Raw genomic sequence first — 25,886 nt, 5'->3', positions numbered from 1 at the left:
ATTTTATTTGCTTGTTTTGTTGTTGCTTTTATTCTATGAAATTGTCTGAAACAGATAAATGGTGTAGCCAGTACTTTTTATTTGAGTAGTACAGAGGAAAAAAATATAACTCTTCCTAAGAGGAACTGCTATGACAAACAATGTGTGAAAAGGAGACAGGAGCCTTGGAAAGCTCCCAACACTAAGAGTACTAAATAATGACCAGTAAAGGAAGTTGGTACACACCTCTCTCCAGTGTTGCTTATAAGGGACTTCTCCATCTCATTTAAAACATCAAATCTCACAAAATGAAAGAAGGTTTAATGAAAGATGCAAATGACAGGTATAGGAAGTAAAGAACTGTCCACTGTCTCTCTTCTAAAAATATTATTAATTCTTTAACAATTTCATGCATCAAAATTTGAAAAGTTTTCTAATTTATGAGTATACCTGTTGTCAGATTTTTTTCCCCAGATGTGCTGTAGCTACAGAACAGGAGTGCACGTTCCAGCTAGTAAAAGTCCTTCTCCATGGGAAATTCTTGAGAGCTTCTTCCAGGTTTCTGGCTCTCATGCTCTACACAATAGAACTTCCATGGTTCAAAGCCTAGAAGGAATTGTCCAGAAACATACATGCCTATCTCAGTAACAAGACAAGTTGTGCTTCTAAGAGGACATTCATAGCTTAACTAAAGACTTGATCAAACTCACTACTGGAATAAAAGAAGCTCTTGCTGTGTAAAACTTGGCAATGATTTTAGAAGCTAATCAGAAAGCTCTCTCTACTGATCCCTCAAATGTGTCATGAACATCATTGGCATCTTCAGCTCACAATATCTAAGTAGTCATATCTGCAGAATGTTGCACCTGGTTATAGGAAAACAAGTTACTTTGTCATTTGCCATATATGGCTTTGACCTTAGATACACAAGAAGAAAATTTGGATTTGATACTATGTAAATTCACATACACACACACACACTTTTGTAAGAAAGCAAACAAATCATATATCTATAGATAGATGATGTGCATAGATATGCATTGCTATAGTTTCAATGTAGGATATCTTAAAAGACCCATTAGTTAAGGGTTTGATCCAAACAATATTCACCAAACCTTAAAATGCTGGCAATAAAGATAAGCTCAGTAGGATGAGTTTAACTTTTTGCAATTGTTTTCTTAGAGGGGATTGTGGGATCTACACTTTTCTTCTCTCACATTCTCTATTCAGCCTTTGAGGTGTTTTGTTTTGTTCCACTACTCATTTATGTTCAGAGTGTGCTGCCTCTCCACTGGCCCAAAACATTGGAATCAATGACCACCTATTCACAGGAAAGTCCCTACAAAACAAATCTTTTATAGGTTGATTGTTGTTATGTGCTGTAGTAACAGGAAGCTAGTTAAAGCACACACCTAATCTAATTACTAAATGCACAGATTGCAAATAACTGTGGTATGTTCAGGTTTAAGAAAGTTCATCTATGTAGTTTATAATTCACACTGGTGGTTCTTATTCCATTGTGTTTATGACTTAATATCTATACAGCTTCATTATGAATGGGAAGAAAGGCAAAGATGTGTATGTACATCTGTCTTTTGGAAAAATAAGCCCCATATTAAGTACTGCACGGCAAGTTAGTGCATTTAGTACTCTTACATAGAATGTTGTAGTCATTCAGTGGGTACTTGCCAAATATAAAATATGATATGTGTTTACCAGTATGTTGAGAATTTTTCTTTACACATCTATTAGTTTTTTCCCACAGAAAGTTCATGCCCAAATTCTAAATTACTGTTAATCTTCAATGCACAACAGCCTGCAATTACCTAGGAAAATCTTAACATGCTGAAAATATAGAAGAATAATGAATGTTATGATTTGTTGCCATTGACTATTCTGCTAATGGAGTATGACAGAGCACAGCCCTTATAATCCCACTGTAAAAGAGTCACGGGTACATGCAATTTGTTACCCCTTTTATTCGCTATGTTCCTGAAAATTCTGGAGTGTGACCATAAAAATTTGACTAATGCCATTGTCATAGGCAGGATTTTAGTGTCTCAATTTTGTTTTTAACTTTCACTGAAGACTCAGAGAACTTCACAGTTAATGTTCTCAATGCCTGAGGAAAAGTTCAGGGAACACTGTCAGATACAGTCCCTATAGTCCACTTAAAGTTTTTCTCAAGAACTTTATTGTTGAGGCTAGATTCATGACTCAGTCAGTTAAATGCTTACTAACAAGCATGAGGAAGTGAATATTTATCCACAGTACTAATTCATGCATTTGTAATTCCAGTGTTGAAGAAATGTAAACAGATATATCCCTGGAACTCATAGGTCCTTGGGCAAGGCAGATTCAGTAAATTCCAGGTTCAGCAAAGGACTTTGCCTCAAAAAAAAATCATAGAAGATGGGTGAGGAAAAACTACCCCTATCTTTGACCTCCACAAGAATTCAGGAATACATACACATACATACATGTGCCTACTTGCATGCACAAGCACACACAAATAAACACAAACACTGAATTTCATGGATAACATTCCCATAACCTCTCAACATATCTTAGTCAGTATTTTTTTCCAACTTACTAGTGTTTGAGGAATTTGTTTTTGTTTGTCTATGCCAAGTAAAATATGAACTAAATGAAATACAAAACAAACAACAAAAACACCAAAAGCAATGCTTTATCAATCCTTTCTATATCCTCAATATCCAATATCACATTTACAGTATAGAAAGTGGTCAATAAATATATATTGAGTCTCTGTATCATCCATATAAGTTTTGTCAAGATGGCAAGACTTCAACTTCAACATGACTTTCACACTTCTAAACATCCTACCACAGAAAGTTGCTGAAAGACAACAGGATATGAGATGTTCATCCCACCCATGTTTGATCTCTGTTTCTTTACTTCTATCTCCTGAAGAAATCTAGAAGAATCTTCTCATACTATTTCCTCCCTGAGCTCTTCAGGGTTTATCCAAAAGAAGTCTACACTCTCCCTAGCTTCACATAGGAGAAATAAATCTCTCTGAGTTTGAAGAGTACCCACACTCAATCATGCATGATTCTTTCTTAATCATTATCTCTTTGCACCCTGGAAAGGCTTTTATGTGTATCCAACATCTGGCCATTGAACACTACATCTCTTCACAAATTCATCCCTTCATTAATCCAGCTGCCTGGCCTTCACTGAACTGAGAAGCCAGCATGGTATTTATAGCTTGACAAACTGAGGGTCAATGAAGGTAATGGGCCAGCTTGTCCAAATAAAGAGACAAGAACTCAGGTGGAAAAAGAAATTATTTTTCTGCATATATATATATATATATATATATATATATATATATATATATATATCCTTTTTCCAGAAGTTACTGAATTGAGAACATGCCATTGTGTGGGACATCTCAGACATCAAAAGTCAATCAGCAAGGGTGACAGACAAATCCACTCTGCAAATATGGTATAACAATGCAAGAAACTAATATTTTGTTTATGTGAACCCAAAAGTTTAGGCAGTGTTAGTATAATTATGTAAGTGAATCTATACAACAAAACATTTAGGCCAGGCAAGAGGCTGGTATTTTAAGGGTACCAGTCCCTGATCTCCAATGTTCTATGAGCTTTTTGAAAAAAACAAAAACAAAATCAAAACAAAAAACTTAAAGTTCTTAAAGGAAGACCTACTTTTAGGAAGCTATAATTTTGGAGTTCCCATGTGTCTTACTTCAGGTTACCCTGAAAGCATTCTGAAATAAGGATTTAAATACAAACTACTATAGAGTTACTTCCAAAAGAAGTCAATATAGCAGAAGAAGAATGTGGAATGTACTGTGAGGGACACAGTCTTTTAGCCTACTTTGTTATATGCTTATTTCCCTTTTTTTTTCATGGGTGGTGGCCTAGAAAAAACCTCATTCCATGATTTGTTTCACTGCAGAATAGAAGTGTAAGCTTTCAAATGTCTGTTCTCTAATCATGGATCTTTCTCTACCTCTGGCTGTCTATAGTTTTTGGGAACCAAGAGTCAAAGTACATCTCTGAGCTCAGCTGTGACACTTTCCAAGAAGTTAAATTTCATATGCTTGGTGGGAATCATAGCTTGTGCCATTAGGTGTGTGCAAGTCTGGATGGAGTTTTAACACTAGCAGAAGGATCCATACAGCAAAAAAAGACAGAGAAAGCCCCTCATGAATAAGAGGGAGAAAGGGGCTTTTGAAGAGCTTTCAGTAGAGCAGTATAGTTCAGGATGGAGCTATTTTGGAAGAAGGACAAGAACAACACCAGGGAGAGTCAGGCTGTGTTTCAAAGAGATTATATCTGGGTTTACTGTGTTGTGGATATAGGTACAATCTTTCATTGTGGTGATTTGAATAAGAATAGCCTCCATAGGCTCACAGATCTGAATACTTGATTACCAAGACATAGCACTATTTGAGAGGATTAGGAGGTGTGGCTTGTTTGAGGAAGTGTGTCATTTAGGGTAGACTATGTGGTTTCTTTTTCATTTTGTATTTTTCAAATATTACTTATAATGGTTGTATTATCATTATTTTTGCTATTATTATTAATTACTGTTACATCTGAACTACAGTTTTCCCTCCTTCTTCTTCCAGTCGCTCCCCACTACCTCCACAATGCTCCCTCCATCCGTTCTTCCTTTGTTTATATTCAGAAAAGAGAATGCCTCCAATGGATATCAAACAAACATGGTATACAATGTTCATTAGTTGATAGAGGCCTATCTGATGACTACTGGGATAGACACCAATCTTTGAGTATAGCAGACATTTATTTTGCCAGTCATATTTTGTTCTATCCTAAATCTCTGGGCAATCCAGTCTTTAGGTCGTTGCATCTAGGCAATGTTAAGGTAGGGCTCCGTCTCAGGCTAGGCCAGTCATTGTTTGGCCAACCCAATAATTTCTGTTCTACTTTTACCCCAGCACATCTTGGAGACAGGACAATTTGTAGGCTGAAGTTTATGGGGCTGGGTTAGTGGGCCAATCCCTCCATTGGAAGTCCTTTATTGCTACCTCCTATGTGCAATCTGGATATAGGACTCTCAGACACATCCCTAGCACCATGCCTGCTTGTGTGATGCCATAGTTCTTGCCATAATGATAATGAACTAAACCTTTGAAAGAAAATGTAAGCCAGCACAATGAAATGCTTTCCTTTATAAGAGTCACTGGAGTCATGATATCTTTTTGCAGAAATGAAACACTGACTATGGAGATCTCTTTGGAAACAGCTTTGGTCCCCAGGGTGGTGCCACTGGGAGATATTATATACCATTAAGAAGTGCAGAGAGTTTCTTATTACATGAAAGGTCACCGTAGGACCACATTTTCTCTACCTGGATAATGGTTCTTCATAAGAGTAGTTTGCCACACTTGGGTTCCCGGCCATTCCCTTTGTCAACCTCACCTTGATCCCCACAGAATAAGGATGCCTAAGTTTGACTGGGACCCCCAGGATTGTGAGAACAGAAAGAAAAGTACAAGTTTTCTTTTCTGAAGCCAGTTGTGTCAGATTTATCATTGTAGTAACATGAAGATGATTAATGTAGGACTTTAGTATGACTATCAGGCTTTGGGAGAGTCTGAAATACTTGTGTTTTATTTTTTAACTCATTTTGGTTATTAAAAGGAATATGGTTTTCCAAGGGACAAAGATGGGAACTACTATCTGAGAATATGGCTCAACCAGTAAACGGCCGGCCATGCTAACAGTACCTCCTGAGTTTGAGCCACATCACCCTTGAGAAAACCTCATATGTTGGTTCATACTGTTCCCAGACCTGGGGGTGGAATGGGGGTAGAGATAGGTGGGTCACTGCAGTTTGCTTATCAAGTAGTCTGTACAAATATGCAAGTTTCAGGTTCAGGAAAAGAGTTGACTCCAGTCCTCTCAAACATGCAAATGCACAAATTTCCCCCCATTACATATTCTCTCACTAAATAAATAAAAATTACCTATATATGGTCTGGATTTAATTAAATATTGAGTATTGAAAATATTTACAATTAAGGGACATTGACATATCCATCTTCTATCATCTATCATCTTTCTCTGTCTATCGATCTGTTATCTTTCATTGATCTGCTTATCTTTGTGCAGATACATATTCATACAAATTCATTTATTATTTTATTCTATTTATTATTCATGAAATGCAGCCGAATGCCAAATTAGATTTATATCTCATATTAGAGGAAGTAAATGGGGTAATTATTTTTCATATGGGCATTGTTCTTGTGGGAATATGGTTACCCTTGTATTAACTATAGCTGTTATTTAACCACCATATACTAGGTGATGATGACAAAGACCCCTGTCTGTCCTAGATACACTATTCTCAATGCTTTGAGTAAAGTCAGAAAATGTTTCCATGACAATTTCTACAGAATGGCAGATTTCATATTATCATTGTTTTGTGGCACATACCAATTAAAGAAAATCTGTTACACCAAATATCTGCAGATTAAGAGTGTTCAAACCTTTACTTGGGGCATAATCATATGCAAATGTTATTCAAACATTACTGAACCTTACAACTTTTCCTACTCTTTGTCTTCTGTACTGCTATCCTTGCTTTCCAAACAATTAATGTTTTCTTACAATTAATATTTCTTTTCCCCATCTAGAACATACTTGTGTAACTTTTAATATGAGAACACCTACCTGTACCTGTTTATTTTTAAATATTATTGCTATTAGCAAGTTGGTTTTCATAAAGGATTAAAGAGAAAACACACCACTTCTTCTCCCATTATTTACAGTAGAGTGGATTAAAAGTACATTTTTGTCTGTTTTTACACTATACTACTAAAGACCAAGAAAGCGAAGCATGAGCAATTTGAAGCTGTTATTTTCATCTTAGGCTTCTTTTAACCACATCTGATGTTGGTGACTTCAACCCTGTAAACTTGAACCCTTGCCTATTATATATGAAGCCAGAACAAATGCAAGAAAAAATAAAATCTCACAAATGGTGCTCACATTTGAATAACTGAGCCTGTTAGATTGTTTTCTACTGTGTACTTTAAAATAAACAACTTAGCCAAGGTATAGGGATCACAGACCACAGAGGCACATGCAGAGAACTCAGTTCTCTATTTCAGTTGTAGCAACCATTCCAGTCGCTTTCTACTATTTTAGTCTACCATTTTTTTTTTAAAAAATCTGTTAAAATCCTAGATTTAAAGTTTCTATTTTTATTTCCTTAATTATCTCTTTCTTCACTTATTTTATATTTTAAAAAGTTTCGATTTGTCAAAGAAATGTTTAATTGAAACTTTTGAGAAAGCATACTTGCTACTGAAAAAATTAATCAGCAAAATCAGTGAACTAATTTTAATGATGATTACTATTTTAATGGGTGGATATTTTTAGCTGCATCTGGAATGAGAAAACGCTCTTTGACTTGGTGAGATTTAAAGTGAGCACAAACTGCGTTGTGCCACATCTAACAAGCACAGCACATTAACTTAATTCTAGTTAGAAATATATTTATAGAAGAGATTAAATGCTGTAGTGCAGGTAATGAATAAATGATGCAGGAGAGAAAATTCTGATAAGTGGGTAATGAGAGGATATCTGAAAGGCTGCAGCCAGCTAACTGTCCTGTCGAGAATTGCAGTGATTCTATTCTGTCCCATTTTTCTTATTTTATGAGGAAAAAAATATATCTATCCATTTAGGTTAAAGCTGTAAACTATCGTATTATACCTGGTGGGGTATGTTTATGACTCTCATTAATCAGACTTGAGTGTTGTGTGTCCACTCTTTAGTCAGAGCAGAGAATGGAATTTTCCATAGAACATCATGTTATGAATAGCTCTGACTCAAGCCATGTTCCCATAAATAAGGTCTCTATGAAATGTGCGTTGTAGAAGACTCTGCGTGGAATATCCTTGCTGATAGTTTTTGACCTCGGTATCTGTTATGTGAACTACATTTTCTGTCATTTGTTTTCACAGCTGAGGCATTATGTGAAACCATAATATTTATGACTACACATTTGTTCACTGTCGGTGTAATATATTGTGAGACTGCATTCTGCTATGTTGGTGAGAGAACCCAGCAAGGAGAGAGTGACGTTTTATGCATAATGCCTGCACAAAGGCAAATGTGAAACTCTCGTATTTCTTCTACAAGAGCCTTATGGGTAAAGTTAAATGTCTTAAAATATTTTCCAAGAAAACTGCTGGTATGATGATCAGCCTCTCAGTATCAGACATGAAAACAGTAAGAATAAATAATAATCAACAGCATTGGGTAGCCATGCTTTATCTGTACATGGGAGGTAATGCACTGAGAACTACTTCTTGGTGTCCAGCATGGCCAAAGACAATGAATCCAAGATGAAAGCAACACTTGGGATAAATGAGCAATTGGGGCTTTTGACTTCAGAGGCAACCAACCTGAAATAAAATATTTCATCCTTGGCAACAATCATCCATCACCCAGCAAAGAGACTTATCAACTATTGACCAAAGAAATCTGGGCTAGGAAACAGTCATTGGAACAGACCGTGTGGACCCCAACATTCCCTCCTGTGTCAAGAAATAATAGAACAAATTAAATCAATAAGTTAGTTTGCTTTCTCTGAGGGAAATATTTGTTAGCAATGTCTCCTACTGAAAATATTTCTTTAAACTTCTACAATGAATGAAATAGCCACCTTATTAGATAAATGTTCAGTTTCATTTTCAGGGATGTGATTTTAGCTCTTTCAAAGCATGTTACTATCTGTAGAAGATGCCACCTGGTTGCTGCTCTGAAAGAGTTTCTTTTTGCCCACCTGTGATTGAAGCCACCATACTATCCTCTCTGGGCAACATTCACACAACACACCTACCTCCTCCTCAACTGAAAGCTAAAAATTGTTTTTACAATATACACCACAGAGGGACATTTTATTTTTCTATACACATAACTAGTAGCAATGATTTAAAGTTTAAATTTCAGCACTCCTAAGTGGAGAGAAAAAAGAATGTGTGGCTTCTCACCTTCTTGCCTGCTGTATAAAGACATGTTTTCACAACACAACAGGAAGAGGTTAATATAAGACACAAAGGATTCTATGGACACCCTTGCAGCTCTGTTGCTTTGTTTTTCCCCTGGTGCTTTTATATGCAAGAAGTGAAGAATGCAAAGGGCCATAAATATTTATATAATGAAACATCCTCTTACCTTCCAAAGCCTATTGTGCAAAAAGGCAGATAAGTCAACCACTCACCTGACACCCTGGACTTTGATAACAAGCCACAATTGTTTTATTTAATTCCCTTCATTCAGGTTCCTGCTTTCTCTGAAGACTTTCATTTCAGGAGTTTATAATTTGCCAAACCCACTTGTAACTCTAAAGATTACTCCCAAGGACTTGGCTCTGATCTCTGACACTACTCATATAATCAGCTCATCAGAATTGAGCCTTTCTCCTTCCTAATTCCACATCCGATTCACAGTGCATAATCATATGGAAGTTCTCATTATTCAAATTTCTAGGCCTTTATGTGGCTTCATTGTGTGTGTATGTGTTTATGTGTGTGTGTGTGTGTGTGTGTGTGTGTGTGAATGAGAACAGAATACATGTATGTGTATATTCATTGAGGGCTACCATCAGGGCATTTCTCTTAATCATTCTCCACTGTATTTTCTGAGACAAAGTATCTTTCTTTTAATGTTATAGATTAATTTTATTTCATGTGTACAAATGTCTTTCAGGCATGCATGCATGTACATGTACCATATATGTGCTTGTTGTTCAAGAAGGTCAGAGAAGTCAGGTCTCCTGAAACTGGAGCTACAGATGTCTGTGAGCCACCATGTGGCTCCTGGGAATGTAACCTGAATTTTGTGCGAAAAAGCAACTGCTTTATAAGTCATCTCTCCTGAAACAGAGTCTGTCAGCAAACCTGATGTTTCCCAGTCCCGCTAATCAAACTGGCAACCTTCCTGTCTTCACCTCTGCAGAGCTGAATTTCATGCACCTGAAGAGAGGCACAACTTTTTATATTGAATCTAGAGGATTGATCTGAGTTTCCCATACTTGTTTGGCAAGCACTTTACTGACTGAGCCATCCCTTCAACTCTACCTGCCCCCCTCCTACAACTCTCACTTAATTCTTTTTGTTTGTTAAGATTTAATAGACAAGCATCAATCCTAGAGAAGTAAAGGGGTACGAGACACTTGGAATAGAAAAGGTAAGTCAGTAGACCCAAATACATGAGATAATAGAAAAAAATTATGTCTGTGTGTCTGTGTTAGTATGTGCACATGAGTGTTATACCTTTATACCTATGGAGTCCATAAAAGTGCATCAGAGTCTATGGATCTGGAGTGATAGGCGGTTGTGAGTCACTCTGAGTAGGTACTGGGAAATAAACTCACATTCTCTGGGAGGGCAGTATACCTCTTTAACCACTGTGCCATCTCTCTAGTTTCTGAATATACATAGGAATACAGATGACCTGGGAATTTTTTGACACATAATCAGGCAAATCATGACTGAGTTACAATTCTATCCCTGTGATAAAGCACCATGACCATAAGGGATTTACTTCATTTTACAGCTTGTAGTCCATTATCAAGGGAAGTCAGAGTAGGAACTCAGGACAAAAAATCTAGAAGCAACTAAATTAGAATCCATGGAGGAATGCTGCTTAAGGGCATGCTCCCTATGGCTTGCTCTACTGTTTTCTTATATCATCCAGGATTACGCTGGTGGCACCAACTCTTGTTGCAGGAGCCTACCAACATCAACCATTGTCAGTCAATAAAATACAACATGTGGATAGGCTTGTCCACATGTCAAAATTGTGGAAGTATTTTGTCAGTTGAGGTTCTTTTCCCAAATGACTGTAGCCTAAATCATGTTGATATAAAAACTAGCCAGTACAAGATATATTTACATAACTTGTTAAAGTAATTTGTCACAAAACATTTAAGATACTGATTTTTCTTAGATAGTCTAAGCAAAAATACAAGAGAGGAGTAAATGATGCAAAATTAGTCGATGAGTACGACAAAGCAACTCTTTTGGGTTCTTTGGCACCAGGTCAAACTAAAGTGCTTGACTGGCACCAATATACTCTCCTCACCTCATTACCATTTCCTCACAGAGATTAGGGACTTCAACAAGGCTCAGCAAAGTCAACTCTCTACTCTCCCAGTGTCTGCCAGTCTCTAATAATGTCTAACACCTCCATTCAGTGCCCTGTGGCTTTTACATAGCTTCCATAATCTATTTTTTGATTGTGGAGAACAAACAGGATTTTGCTTTATTTATTTTTATACACTGAAATGGTCCTGTTCACTAAGGTGCCAATTGAAACTATTAAAATTTTTGAGTTAGTTCCCCTTTTATTTATACATAAACACTCACTATATCACCTGCCTCCTGTGACAGGAGAGGTGGTCATGAGGCTGAAACCACGTGACTCATGTAGCTTTGCTACAGTTTTACAAAGTTTCGATTTGGAGCATAGGTTACAGAATCTGCCATACTGATTTTTACCAAAAATACATAGACAAAAAAATTAAAGAAATTCATCAGGAATAAAAAGATGTCCCTGTGTCACCACATGAGAGGAGGATCTCTGACAATCAAGGATGGTATCTGGACCTACAACAAGGAAAAAAGAAACTTTTACTGCATTATTCCACTGAAATGCTGCTGCTGCTTTATTATAGCTTCTAGCATAGTCCATAAACTAACCAGGAGTTGACTTAACAAACAGGAAGTACTCCTCTTTTTAGAAGGAAATGCCCAATGTTCTAGTTTGCTTTCTGTTACTGTGATAAACACATGGTCCAAAGGTAGCTTGGGGAGGAAAGTATTAGTTTGGTTTACAGGTTATTGTCCATCTTGAAGGGAATCCAATGCAGAAATGCATGGCAGTAGAAAACAGGGAGGAGACAATGCTTACTGACGTACTTATCTTTGGTGCTCGGCTACTTTTCTTACACAGCACAGTTCCACTTACCTAAGCACAATACTGTTCATAATAGCCTAATCCTTTTAACATCAAGAAAATGCTCCCGAGCATGCCTCAGGTCAATCCGATAGAGGCAATTTCTCATGGGAGATTCCATGTTCCCTAGTATGCTTAGTTCTACATTAAGTTAACAAAAACTAACTAGTCCTCTCTGCTTTGAAGATCTGGAATTTGTGTGACTGAAAGACTGAAATGTACATGGCCTATTGGGAATACAGTAGATGTATCAATGCTACACACCGTGCACATAATAGGAGACCAGGTGAAAGCAGTTTGTAGAAATGCAGTGGCATGCAGTGCTGGATAGGAATGACAAGTAATGATCACTTAGAAGGGAAGAAACACAACGTGTTATTTTTCTTTTGGCAATTATCATCATGCAGGCTACCCAAACTAAAAAACAGATGCAATGAGACCAAATTGTACTCTCTTGAAAATCCACAAGCAAGCATACTACCAGTGAGAGCAAAGGCAAGAGCAAAAGAGGAGATAATGTGCAAATAGGTCAAACTACTTGGATAGAAACATTTATGTTATAAGTAGCAGGTATGTTTCAGATGCAGCTACAAATGTACAGTATAAGTTATGTTTTGACTTGTAGAGACCAACACTTTGTCTAGCATTTGTCTCAGTAGGAGAGATTGGAAGGGGTATGAACAGTAGTGTTGTGTGACTTCAGCATCAACATTTAATCTCTCTGCCTTTAAGCAGTATTGTTTGAGGGAGGACATCTTGCAACAAAGTAGATTTTTAAAAATGCTTTCCTTTGTGAGTAGAACTGAGATAAGGGGAAAGAATGTCAAGAGGGATTAAATAATGATCAACTTCTGAATGGGAGACAAAGCTGGCAGTGAAACTATTCAGGAGTTCTTGGGCCTTCCCTGTCACGGACTCAAGGTAAGGCCTCAGGCCATGTAGACTAATTCACTGATTAGAATTTCTTGTTTACTGTGTCCTGTCTGTCATCACTAAGGCCAGGAAAAAATAGGCAGTCAATATTCCTACAAATATTAACAGCCTTTAACTCAGCTTCCAACAGATAGAATTTGGAGTCTTCAGCTCTACTTCAAACCTGTGCCACTGGAATGAGCCACACCAGATCACAGAAGAGAAACATCTGATCACTATGGCTGCCCCTGGTGAATAGCTGCCAAAGAGATATGCACTAAGAATCATCTCCCTTTGGTAGTGAATTCCCCAAACATGTGCAGACCTCAGCTCTACATGAACACATTGTGATGACAGAACCCATTAAATTACACTGATGGGTCATAGAGGATCCACACTTGCACTGGACAAAACCCATGTACCCTTGTTTCCTAGGTAGATGATAGCACAAGGGCATGACCCTAAATCAAGTGGAAGTCAGGTTATATGATAGGTTTGCTTTTTTGTCAATGGAGACCAGGGTTCTTTAGCTTCTGGCCTATTGTTAGGTTTGTGCTTAGTAACTAGGTTGAGGGGAATGTTCTACACACTGTGAGACATTTAGCAGCCTTGTCTAAATGGCTGATTGTAGAAAAAGTCATAGCAAATAAACATGTCCAAACAATGTTAGGTATAACCTCTGTTATTGGCTTCATAGGGTTCAAAAAAAAAAAAAAAAAAAAAAAAAGTCACACACCGACGATGACTAGTTCAAGAAATGTACCTATGTCAATGATGATTTATTTCTGATGAGACATTTCTTTTTTTTCCTTATTCATTATTTTTATTTTGTCTTTCATATATTATATCCCAAATGTAGTTTCCTCTCCCTCTACACCACCCAGTGCCCCACTCACCTCCTTTCTCCCTTAGGTCCACTCCTCCCCAGTTTCTCTTTTGTAAATAAATAAATAAATAAACAGTCAGGCATATCTGGATATCAACCAAACACATACAAAGTTACAATAAAACTAGTCTCAAACCCTAATATCAAGTATGTGCAAGGGAACCAAGTAGAAGGAAAAGTGTCATAAGAAACAGGTAAAGGAGACAGAGGCACCCCCATTCCCAATGTTAGGAGTCCCACAAAGATATCAAACTATACAACTACAACATATACCCAAAGGACCTAGCTTAGACCCATCTAGAGTCTGGGATTGTCATTTCTGTCTCTCTAAGCCACTTTGAGTCTTGTTTAGTTGATTCTATTGGATGTGTTCTCATGATATCCTTGATGCATCTGGCTCCTACAATCTGCCCCTGGCTCCTCTGCTGGAATCTCCTGGCTAGGGCCTATTGTTTGGTCGTGGGTCTCTGCACTGCTTTCCACCACGAGTTGCTGGATGATGCCCTTCTAATGACTATGAGTATAGAAGAGTATCATTAGGAATAATTTCATCGAATTTTTGACTGTAATCTTTGGTTCTATGCTGGGTCTCTAGGATGTTCTGCCTCTGGTTCCTGGCCATCCAGGTAGTGTCAATCTGCCCTCTATTGTGGCACAGACCTCAAGTTAGACCAGTTATTGATTGACCACTTCCCTACCTCCTTTGTCATTATTGTCTCAGTACATCTTGCAGGGAGGACAGAATATAGGTCAAATGTTTTGCAGCTGTGTTAATGGTTAATGTCCAAGTTGCAGTTCTGCATCCCTTGCCTTGCTATAGAAGATGTCTGATTCAGGCTCTGCATCTCCCATTATTAGAAATATTCACAGGGGTCACTCTCATAGATTCCAACGAGTTTCAGTCACTCTAGGTTTCTACATAACCCTAAAAATGCCCTTCAAGTCCAGTCATATCTCCCAGAAAAGGACATTTCTTATGTTCCTTTTTCACTGGTTAGTACCATGAAATAATGTAAAAGATCTTTAATTCTATGGAAATCCCCCACTTTATGCAAAGGTATGAAGATTGGTAGCCAGATATCTAACATAGAACTGTCAGGGGAATTGATTTTACAAAGTCTATCCAGTGAAAGAACCTTCCAGTGTCCTAAATTCACATGAAGAACTGGCTCAAATGTAAGTTGAATCTATGGAGGAAAATTGCATCAGAATAGCTCAAGTAAAAAACCCAGACTACATGATTCATTTGGAAGAGCATCTCAGAAAGTGAGCCCTACTTTATAAATTCACATTTTTTTTTATTTTTGTCCAGAATTCTGATGGTTCCACTGGAGATAAATGATTCCTTCTCAGAGGGGAAATAAGAAGCAGTTTAATCTTGGCCTTCAATTGTCTGAAACTATTCCACCTCTGTGAACTCATTTCATATTTTAAGCTACTAAAAGAGGACTAAAGAATTTAGCAAATTTTCATGTGCCCACATAGTGCTAATAGAACAACTTATCTTTTAGAAATTCTCCACTACTCTAAAAAGGTATTCAGAATCATCTACCAGAAAAATAGATGGTACCAATTTTGATTTTACTGAAAAGCATGCATACATATTTATTTGATTTTTAAAATACTATTGTTTAAAATCTTTTCATTCCTTAGACATTATCCTATTCGCTGGGAATAATTTTCTGAACACTGAGAATGATAGAGTTACACAGAGTGTTGTAGAGGTGATCAAAGTTGGCTGTGATGGAAATATCATACTTCAAAGCCCATGATGGAAAGTACACATGATTCTATATAAAGAAAACCTGACCAAAGGTCAGAACCAGTCAAGACTTCCAATGCAAGCAGCACCCAACCAGTGTAAGAAATGCTAGCGAGACAAAATTGGGGTGTGTGTTCTAAGCAGAGCCAATTGCAGGCCCATAGAGTTTTCATTATGGAGGCACTGTTTGTTCCTAGTTCCATAAGTAGTCCATAATTTATTCCTCTGAGTTTCTCTTATCAGTGGATTAGCCTAGAAGTTTAAAATCTGCCATAAGAGTATCTTGAAGCATGTTGATGGGCTCACATCTCCAGAATCAGGCATTGGAGAGATGTGAGAATTTGTGAATCTTATGTACTAACCTTGGGGATGGAAATTTGTGGACAATGTAAAAAATAGTGAGTAAGTTCATAAAATATTTTAAAATTGAAATATCATCAGACTCAGCCACTGATACAGATGGAAGATAGAAACTGGAGACACTTTTTGTAATTGTCTTTGACAAAGACAAAACTTAGAACACAAGGCTAAAAGGAAAGCAGCTTTCACTTGTCTGTTCCTTTAAAGCCATAGAGAAGACTAGCAGAGTGACTGCTCACCCTTTCTCATGTCAGAAAAGCAGACTATAATAACAGAATACATGCTTCTTGAGTCAAGTAAATTTGGGTAAACTGAGAAGCCATAGGGCAATCTTTTCTGAGCCATCCTTAAGTCTTCGGCATTATGATAGGAATACAAAAGAGCTTTGACTAGAGGTGTCAAAAACAAAAGGGTATGTAGCTTGCCTAAAATGCACAAAATCACTCAGTTCTTCAGAGTAGAGTTGTTAGGCTAAGGGTCAAATGGAGTCTGACCTGGATTCCAGGGTGGAATATTGGCAAATATCCAAAAAGGGAATAATAGAGATCAAGTAACCCCTCAAGTCAAAAATAAAAAATGCACCATATTAAAACAAAAGAACCAAAGATTACCAAGGAAAGAATCCAACATTAAAAAGACATTTTCATGAACATGCAAGGAGACATGACCAGGAGGAATATGAGGCCCTGTTCATTGCTTCTTTCAGTAGATATTTCAGGAGAAATATGAGAAACTGATTTTATGACTAACACTGTGTTTTCTAAAGAAACTTTAAAATTTATCTTAACTCCTCCAGATTTAATATTGAGCGTACATTGATAATATTTTTATTATTACCAAAAATACCTAAGAAAATCAGCTTCAAAGGAAGAAAGGTTGATTTTAGTTCATAGTTTCTTAGGTTTTGTTTCATGATCTTGTGGTACTATTGCCACCTGCATGAGGATCAGTAGTAAATTGTCTTGCAAATATATGGTGAAGGAAACTGCTGAACACCATATGTGGATCAATTATTTCATAATGCTAGAGGCATCATGAGACATCTCCTAAAGACTCTGTTTCTGAACACTGCTTCACTGGGAATTAAGCCTTCAGTGCATAAGCACTTGGGAAACATTTACAAAGCAAACCATAACACTTCACAGACGATATTGACTTACCCTGCCATATTTCATATCACTTTGATCATCTCCCTGTAGTACCAACAGTTGGAGACATTTAAGTTTTGGGAAAAATGAAAACTGTAAAAGGGAAAGAATTTGGATCATCATTAAATTAATGGGCAAACATATTTAATCAATGTAAATATCCCAAGAAGAGGAAAACTAACAAACATAAGGGGGAGATATTTTCAACTACATTATATGAAGATGATGAATATCATAAAGCATACAGGTTTTGGGCAAAGACTCTCTCTTGTAAAATGTCTGTTTCTTATGAATTTGTTTGGAAGTCCTTGATCACTCATCCTCACTCCAAGCATTGTGTGTGTGTGTGTGTGTGTGTGTGTGTGTATGAAAATCAGAGGGTAGTATCTTGTGGTGTTGTTGGGCCTCACCTTCTACATTCTTTGATATACTACTGCGTATGTCAGGCTAGCTGGTCTGCAAGCTCATGAATTATTCTGTCTCCATTCCCTACTTGCAGTAAAAGTGTTGGGACAAAGGAAGCAGGCTGGCACACCCATCTTTACCTGGTTCTGTGGAGTCCAAATGTATTCACACTTGTATGACATGTGCTTCACCCACTGAGCTATCTCACCATTGTTTCCTATTGAGTTCTGTTTTCATTTTGCCCCTTTACTTGCTTGCCTTTCCCTAAATAAGCACTTTTAAATTCTTATGTACTCTTGAAGAATAGAGATTCTACATCGCATCCCCACTGCTTAGAAAGTTCCTGTTAAATATAAGTCAGCAATGTCAGTATTGCTACAGTCTTCCTAGAAGCAAGCTTGGAGATTCCCTTCCTTCACTAATGCCAGAAATTTGAGTTGAGGCAAATGCCTCTGTATTCACTTGTGTATTATGAGTATTGTGTAGTGTCGTAGCATCCCAGTGTTGATGACTGATCCATGAGTTTTAAGGAGTCAGAACATTTGCTTGTTCAAGATCAGCCCAAGCTAAGAACACAATATGTAAGGATTTGTTGTCCATCTTTATTCAAGCCTTTTTTTTTTTCTTGCTGTCATCTTGGCTTCCTCATTCTCAGTTTCCATCATGTCTGTCTTGACAAGAAAATGCAAGATACTTCCAGGCTATTTATGGGATTTCTTGCATTCTCTTGTGTTATGCTGTGTATGGTGAGAACCCATGAAATGAAAATAGTAGACTGACAAGGATACTTAAATGATAGTATCATTCAGTATAGAGGACTGCTAAGCACTGATCTATGAAACTCGTGACAGATTCATGCCACATTTATATATAAGCCACCTAGTGCAGGAATGAACTTTGGGAACCCATTCCCCATGGAGAGATACACTTTCAGCCTAGATACATGGAAGAGGGCCCTGCCCCAAATGATGTGACAAACTCTGATGATCCATCATGGAAGGACTCACCCTCCCTGGGGAGTGGATGGGGGGGTTATATGGGTAGTCAGCAAGGGAGGGTGGGAGGGAGAGGGAACTGGGATTGATAAAATAAATGAAAATTTAAAATAAAAAAAAATGTTGTTGGCTATAGTGGTATTATAGAAACTGTCCTGAAAATCCTTTAGGAAGAAAAGTAGATAAGATTTAATAATAGTATAAGTTTAATACTATTTCTGGATGGCTTAAAATATCCATTAAGAAGCATTGCTGAAACAATTAGAAACCCTGGAGGAAAGTCCTCAGACATTCAATCAACACTCAACATAGCTGCATTCTAAAAATAAATATGAAGAATAGCAAGAAACTCCTCTGCATAGAGATGGGAAAATCTGAAGTACACAAAGAGTGGGAAAGTTTGGGAAGATAATAGGTACCATGGGGGAGAATTGCATTGAACATTCAAGGTCTCAGCTGCCTAGGAATGAGCTATGTTTCTCAGAATTCAAAAACCTTTCTAGTCATGATGATAGACCACGGGGGTGGGGGGAGGCATTTAAAAGTGAATCTTACTTGACATTTACTTGTTGTTATTGATGAGAGGTACCACAGATAATCTAGTAATCCCTTTGGATATCTTTTTATTCTTGGACCAGGTATTTGTGAGTATGAGAGTCGCTTGAGCCCAAAACATATAACTGTTGTAAGCTTACTTGTTTGACTATTTTTGGAGTGCTAACCCACAAATAATGACTATGGGACTGTTTATTAATTATTTCCCCTTCCTTCTACTTTGTCTTCCTCTTTACCTCCCCCTATCCCACCCCCTTCTATTCCTCAGAGGGGTAAAGCCTTCTTTGGGGAGTCAACAAAGTCTGGCATACCAAGATGAGACAGGACCAAGCTCCTCCCACCAAATCTGATTGTGAAAAGTATCCCACCATAGGTAATCAGTTCCAGGAAGTCAGTTCTGTACCTGGCATAAGTCCTGGTCCCAATGCCAGCCCCACAAACAGATCAATCCATATAATTGTCATCCACATTCAGGGGGCTTAGTTTGGTTCCATGTAGATTCCCCAGGTGTCAGTCTAGAGTCGGTGAGCTACCACTAACTCAGATCAGCTGTCTCTGTGGTTTTCTCCATCATGATCTCTACCAACAGTGGAGAAGATACCTTAATCACAACCCTAACTTTCATCATAGAATAGACATCCAGTAACTGATGGAAGAAGATGCAATGATCCACAGTCAAGTCCTGAGCTTAGCCCCTAGAGTTCAGTTGAAGAAAGGCAGGAGAAAGCATATGAGCAAGAGGATATGTGTGTCAAGATCAAGAAAAGCTGTCTTATCTCATAGCCACAGTGTAAATTCTTCTAAAAAATGAGACTTCAGTTTTGATTGGATCAATTATAGTCTGCAATGAATTCTAAGGCTTAATATCCTAATTAAAATTAGGATAAGAACTGTGAACTAGTGAGATCCTAGAATTTTGGATGTGTATATATGAGTAAATTCTGGTGAAGCTATGAACAAATATAGAGTCCTTACTTTTGACAGACTTCTCTGTCTTCCGGTGTAGGCAGAGCCTGTTTTACCACAGGACTTCAGAACCACATTCTAGCATGTACCTACTACTAATGGTAATGGAATCAATTTATGCTTATCCTTAAAGTCTACTGTAATTACTTTATTTCCATCTAAATCCAAAATTAGACTCAGTTCCAAAACTGTTGATAGACAGTTGTTCATGCCTAAACAATGGTATGATTGGCCAATGATCATCAGCAAAAATAAGGAGAAAAATGAAAATAAGTCTTTAGGGCATTGCATTGAGATTGAAGCAAACCCAAGTTGGGCCATGTTGAAAGTATGGATTGAGTTTCCTGACTTAGTGTTTTAACTTTTAACTTCAAGGCTGGCAATGGCTTAACTCAGTTGTTTGGTTGTTGAACTGAGTCATACACATAGGTAACTTACACAAATTTCAGTTAAAATATATAATATTCCTATTGTATATTATACATCAAAAGCAAAAGTGGTTTTATGATGCTAGAACTTCTCTTGTATCTGGACATGTCCCCATTCAAGACTTCATACTTGATCATGAGTCTTGAGTACATAGTCCAACATACCTGAGTGTAATCTTACCTATCAAGGTACATCTATGTTTTTTTTCTATTTGTTTGTTTGTTTTATTTATTTTTACATAATATTTTAATTTATTCTTTAAGAATTTTATATAAGTGGAATTATTTTCATCCCACTTCCCCACCCAGGTTCCTGAATCCCACACATACATAGTCCTTAATTTCATGTTCTTGTTTTTATTTTTATAATAACTCGCTGAATTTAGTATTTCTCATATGCACATGTATGTGGGAACATCCAGTGGAGCATGGTCAATCTACCAGAGATCATACATCTATAGAAACTATCTTTTACTCTACTGACAACCCTTTGGCTATTCATGCTTTCTTATTATTTTTAGCTTATTCTTTATTTATTTTTACTTTTCTAAGATTTTTTTTCATATGTAATTACAAATTCAGAATACAGACAAGATTGGTGCTGCTCCTAATTTCTCCCCCTAAGACAACTGAAGCTCATTTAAGTTCATGCATTTCTTTCTACTGTTAAAAATAACAAATATATGTGTTTAGTCAATCCTTTCTGATAGATGAGCCACCAAGATGATAGGAGATCAATAGTAAATACATTCATCTGTAAGCAACACATTTAACAGCATCTAGGATAAATATTAATGAAAAATACTTCTTTTCACCAGTTTGACATGAGAAGTCTTTAGGGATTTATCTATGATAAAAATACTCCACAGCTGTACTACAGAGTAAGTGAGATGTGTGGGAAATGACTTCTACAGAAGGGTAAAGGTCTCTGAAAAAAAGATAGTTCAATTTCCTCTCTCTAAGCTGTCTTTTTAAAATAACATGACATACCACACATTTTGACACAACTTCACATGGCTCAGGGGCCTTTCTTTAAATAAGAGCAGATCACATTCATGGAGGCTGAGTCACCTCTAACCCTCTGAACTTGGTGAGTTTTAATGATCAGGATACGCCTTCATTCCTAAGACAGTATGGGAAAGTTTTCTTTTGGGCAATTAACCCAACAGTTCATCCTGCACTAAACAATGTATGTGCTTTTCCTTCGCTCTTTGGATCACCCAGAAAAGAAAACACAAATTACTTACAATTTGAAATAAAACATGTTTCTATACAGTAAACACAAAATTCCCCATTTCTTCAAAATAAGCAGTACTTATGTAGATGACTTAGAAAATAAAAAGTAACGTGTCAACCCAGGGAATCCATCCATGATAAGATCCCCTGTAGGGATGTTAGCACTGAGGAAAACCATTTCCTCTGATTTAATTAAACCAGGAAAATATTTGCTCTTCTAAGGCCAGGGAAATCTTTCTGGTGAGAGTCAAAGCTGGAGATTGTTCTTGAGATAGAAAGTTTAGAAATGAACATATGAATCTCTGTTATACATAGTGTCCATTGCACAGTGTAATAATTTTGATTTCATGATGATTCTGTCCACAACATTAAAAGCCTGGAATTTGTGTTTTGAAAATAGCTACAATATACAGGGGTGTAGTAATGAACCAGTTTAACTTTCAGAAAGCCAGAAAGTATGCTTTGTTTTTTTTTTTTTTTTCTTGCTAAGCTCTTAATCTATTTTATTGGAAAAACAAAGATAATGTTTACCTCAAATGGGAACACAAATATTTCATGCATACAGACAATGTATTACTTGGGTTCATAAGAGTAAATAGCAGCACATAGAGAGTTGCAACTGATCAAGTTCTAAAGGCATTAGAACTTTATTCACTGGATGTTTCCCTAGTGTAGGAGATCAGTTGACAAAAAGTTGTGGTCACTTCCTGTGAAGGATATCTTTCTCTCAATTGTATGTAAAGTAACATTTACTATAGTATTGTGTATTAATCACCTATTGGCACCGGAATCTTTGTTTCTTCCCCAGGTATTCAAGTAATAGTCTCAAAACAGTGATGGCTGTATAGCTATGATGTTGCTCTCCAAGTCTCTGTATCATTTTCCCAGTTGTCACTACTGCACTGAGAGAGAGAGAGAGAGAGAGAGAGAGAGAGAGAGAGAGAGAGAGAGACTAATACTTCAAGCTTTTAACTTCAGACATGATTTCCTTTTCCTCCCAAATACTCACCTCTTTGAATCATATAATACAGTGAAAAATTCTTTCAAGAAGTAGTCATTTCCCAGGTGAGCAGAAGTTCTACACAGGTCCGGAAGAACATATCCTGGTGGGAAATAACTGTGCTGTATTCATATCAAAGGCTTGCTGCCAAAAAACAGATGGTGCAGGTGTTTGTCTATAGTCATCACCACAGTGACCTTCCTGTGACTAAAACAAACACCCATGTTGTTTTGTGTCTCATCTCCTGGCCTCCATTAAAAGTCTTACCTTTGTGTGTATCCTTTAGAGTTCCATAGATTTATATGACTTGAAGAGTAACCAGAGTATTTGTGTGTGTGTGTGTTTGTGTGGTGTGTGTGTTAGATGCTCATTTCATTGATGATTTTCTAAAAAAATATCAATCTATGTTGACAATGTTTAACGGTAACAGTTCTCCTCCTGTTCCCCACCTTTCTAGAATTATGTAATAATACTTTTCATAACAGGACACAACATTTGGTCATCCTAGACACAAACTGATTTGCAAGCATTTGCTTTGTCACCCTGCCTTCACCCAGCCCTAGCTATCCCTAATTAATATAATTAATCAGTTAACAATTTGTCCTGGGTGCAAACATTTTCACAATTTTAATAGAAAAGAAAGAAGAAAACATACAGGGTTGAATGGGTTGGGATGGTGATTGGGGGGCATGGGAGGGAGTGAGGGAGAGAGGGAGGGAGAGGAAAGGAGGGAGAGGGAACTGGGATCGATATGTAAAATAAGAGAAAAATAATAAAAACAAACAAAATGAAAAACATAAATGCTCACACACAGAGGAGAGGGGGGCGGGGAACAACAGAAATCAGGTAAAGAAACAGCTCAAAAACTCCTTGTAGTTATCAGGCTCAGATGCTAAAGAACAGACATCAGCAACACTTCTGGCTGCTGAGACAGAGAGACTGGAATAAACCGAGGGGCCACATCTGGGAGTGCTAGTGTGTGAATGCAGCTTAGTTGGCCTCCCACACAACAGAAATTCCACTAGAAGTATGTGCTCTGGATGAGAAGAATCCAAAAAATGTGCTCAGAATATCACCAAGGAAACACAGATACATTATCCGTGCTAGAGTTCTGAAGGGAGTGCAGAAAGTGAAAGCCTCCAGTGACTAAAGCAGACAGCATGCTTGAAAGACAGTGGTGAAGCTGGGACTAGGAAAAAAGGAAGTAGAAATAATACTTCAGTATACAAAGAAGAATGAGATGATTTCAAAGCATCAGGACATTCCTCCATAGCTTTCCAAAAAGAAAAAAAAAATGTCTGTGGCATTTTTCAGGAAAAGAATGATCAAACTAAAACTAAAAGCATTTTCGTTTTCCTGTTCCTGGTTTTGGCTGTCACAAGATTACCTTTAAAATATCAAGGCAGTTGTTCCTGTTTTTCTTTCTGTATAACAGCTTGTTTTGATAGCCAACATACAATTTTCAGAATATGGTTTTGTCAAAGAAATATGTTTGATCTTACAAATATGAAAGTGTGTTTTGGCCTCCAGACTCATCCTGTAAGAAGACACATGTGTGTTATTATGTGTGTTTATTTAAAGGGCTTTGATCTAAAATATGATTCAGTAGCTTGGTCTGCTTAAATGCTCTTAACTTTCAACATTATAATAACACCCTGAAATAAATTTACATGCATTTATAATTGAGTTTGTTCATTATGACACTATCAGTAATCACTTAGATTATCTCCTACGAAGTAGTAACAATTGGCTGTAAGAATTTTCTATTGTTCTCAAGGTGTGTGGGTTTAGCATTTCTTCTGTTAGGATCAGCTTGACTTATGTCCTTCTATGCCAGTATCACAGAGTCTTTCCCTCCATTGTCACACAGATTGATCCTTCCACTGCTCTGTTTTTACAACAATGTTATGAATTTAAGAAGATAATGGCATTGGTAATTTTTTAAATTGTCTACATGGAAGAGCCAATTGATTGTTTATCAACCTAGCAAACAGCAAAATACTTACATAGTTTGAACAAGGATATCCTATAGTCCAAGAATAGTGTGTGTGTGAGTGTGTGTGTGTGTGTGTGTGTGTGTGTGTGAGAGAGAGAGAGAGAGAGAGAGAGACAGAGAGACAGAGAGACACACACAGAGAGAGAGAGAGAGGTGGAGGGAGTTGTTTCTTGAAGCCTGTGGTAAACTGTATGATTCTTGATGGTTAAGGAAATGGCTTAGTAGTTAAAAGTACCAATTGTTCTTGCAAATTTGGTTCCCAGTGCCCACATGGTAGCTTACAAATGTCAGTAATGCAAGATCCATTGGATTGAATACTGTCCTCTGGTCTCTGTGAGTTAAAAACAAAACATTATATGTTTTTATTTACATGTATACATGCCTTTATATATCACACCTCTATTTTGTGACTGATTTCTCTTTTTATCTGTTTTGTCTGTTTGAAATTAATGTGTCCTAAGAAAACAGTCTGTAGCCCTAGGATTCAAAAACAATTATAGAACACAAGACCTTAAGCCTTATTCAATGAAATTGTTTTCCTGTTATTGGTGAGATATATGGAAGTTAATATACAAGGTGAATTTGAATTATTCATTGAATTGTTGGAAAAGTAATACTTATACAAATATTTGTAAGCTTAAAGAGAAGTGTGCACTAGGGAAATATCCAGAGATTTACAAGGATGACCCCAACTAACAATCTATGAAATAGTGGAGAGGCTACCTTAAATGCCCTTCCCTGATAATGAGATTGATAATGAACTTATATGCCATCATAGAGCCTTCATCCAGTGGCTGATGGAAGCAGAAGCAAATACCCACAGCTGAACACTGAGCTGAATTCCTGGAATCCAGTTGTAGAGAGGGAGGAGTGATGAGAAAAAGGGTTAACACCAGGCTGGAGAAACTCACAGAAACTGCTGACTTGAACAAGTGTCATAGACTCAAGTCTGATAGCTGGGAAACCAACATAGGACAGACCCAGACCCCCTGAATGTGGGTGTTAGTTAGGAGGACTGAGCAGTCTATGGGGCCTCTGGTAATGGATTAGTATTTATCCCTAGTATACGAATGGACTTTGGTAGCCCATTCCACATAGTGGGATACTCTCTCAGCCTAGACTTATCGGGAAGGCCTAGTTCCTGTTCCAAATGATATGATAGACTTTGAAGATTACCAATTGAAGGCCTCACGCTCCTAGGGGAGCTGAAGGGGGATGGGATGAGGGTTAGGAGTGGAACAGTGGAGGAGAGGAGAGTGAGG

This window comes from Phodopus roborovskii, unplaced genomic scaffold (genome assembly GCF_943737965.1).
Source record: "Phodopus roborovskii unplaced genomic scaffold, PHOROB, whole genome shotgun sequence".
Taxonomy (NCBI): Eukaryota; Metazoa; Chordata; class Mammalia; order Rodentia; family Cricetidae; genus Phodopus; species Phodopus roborovskii.
This window is presented reverse-complemented; position numbering follows the sequence as displayed.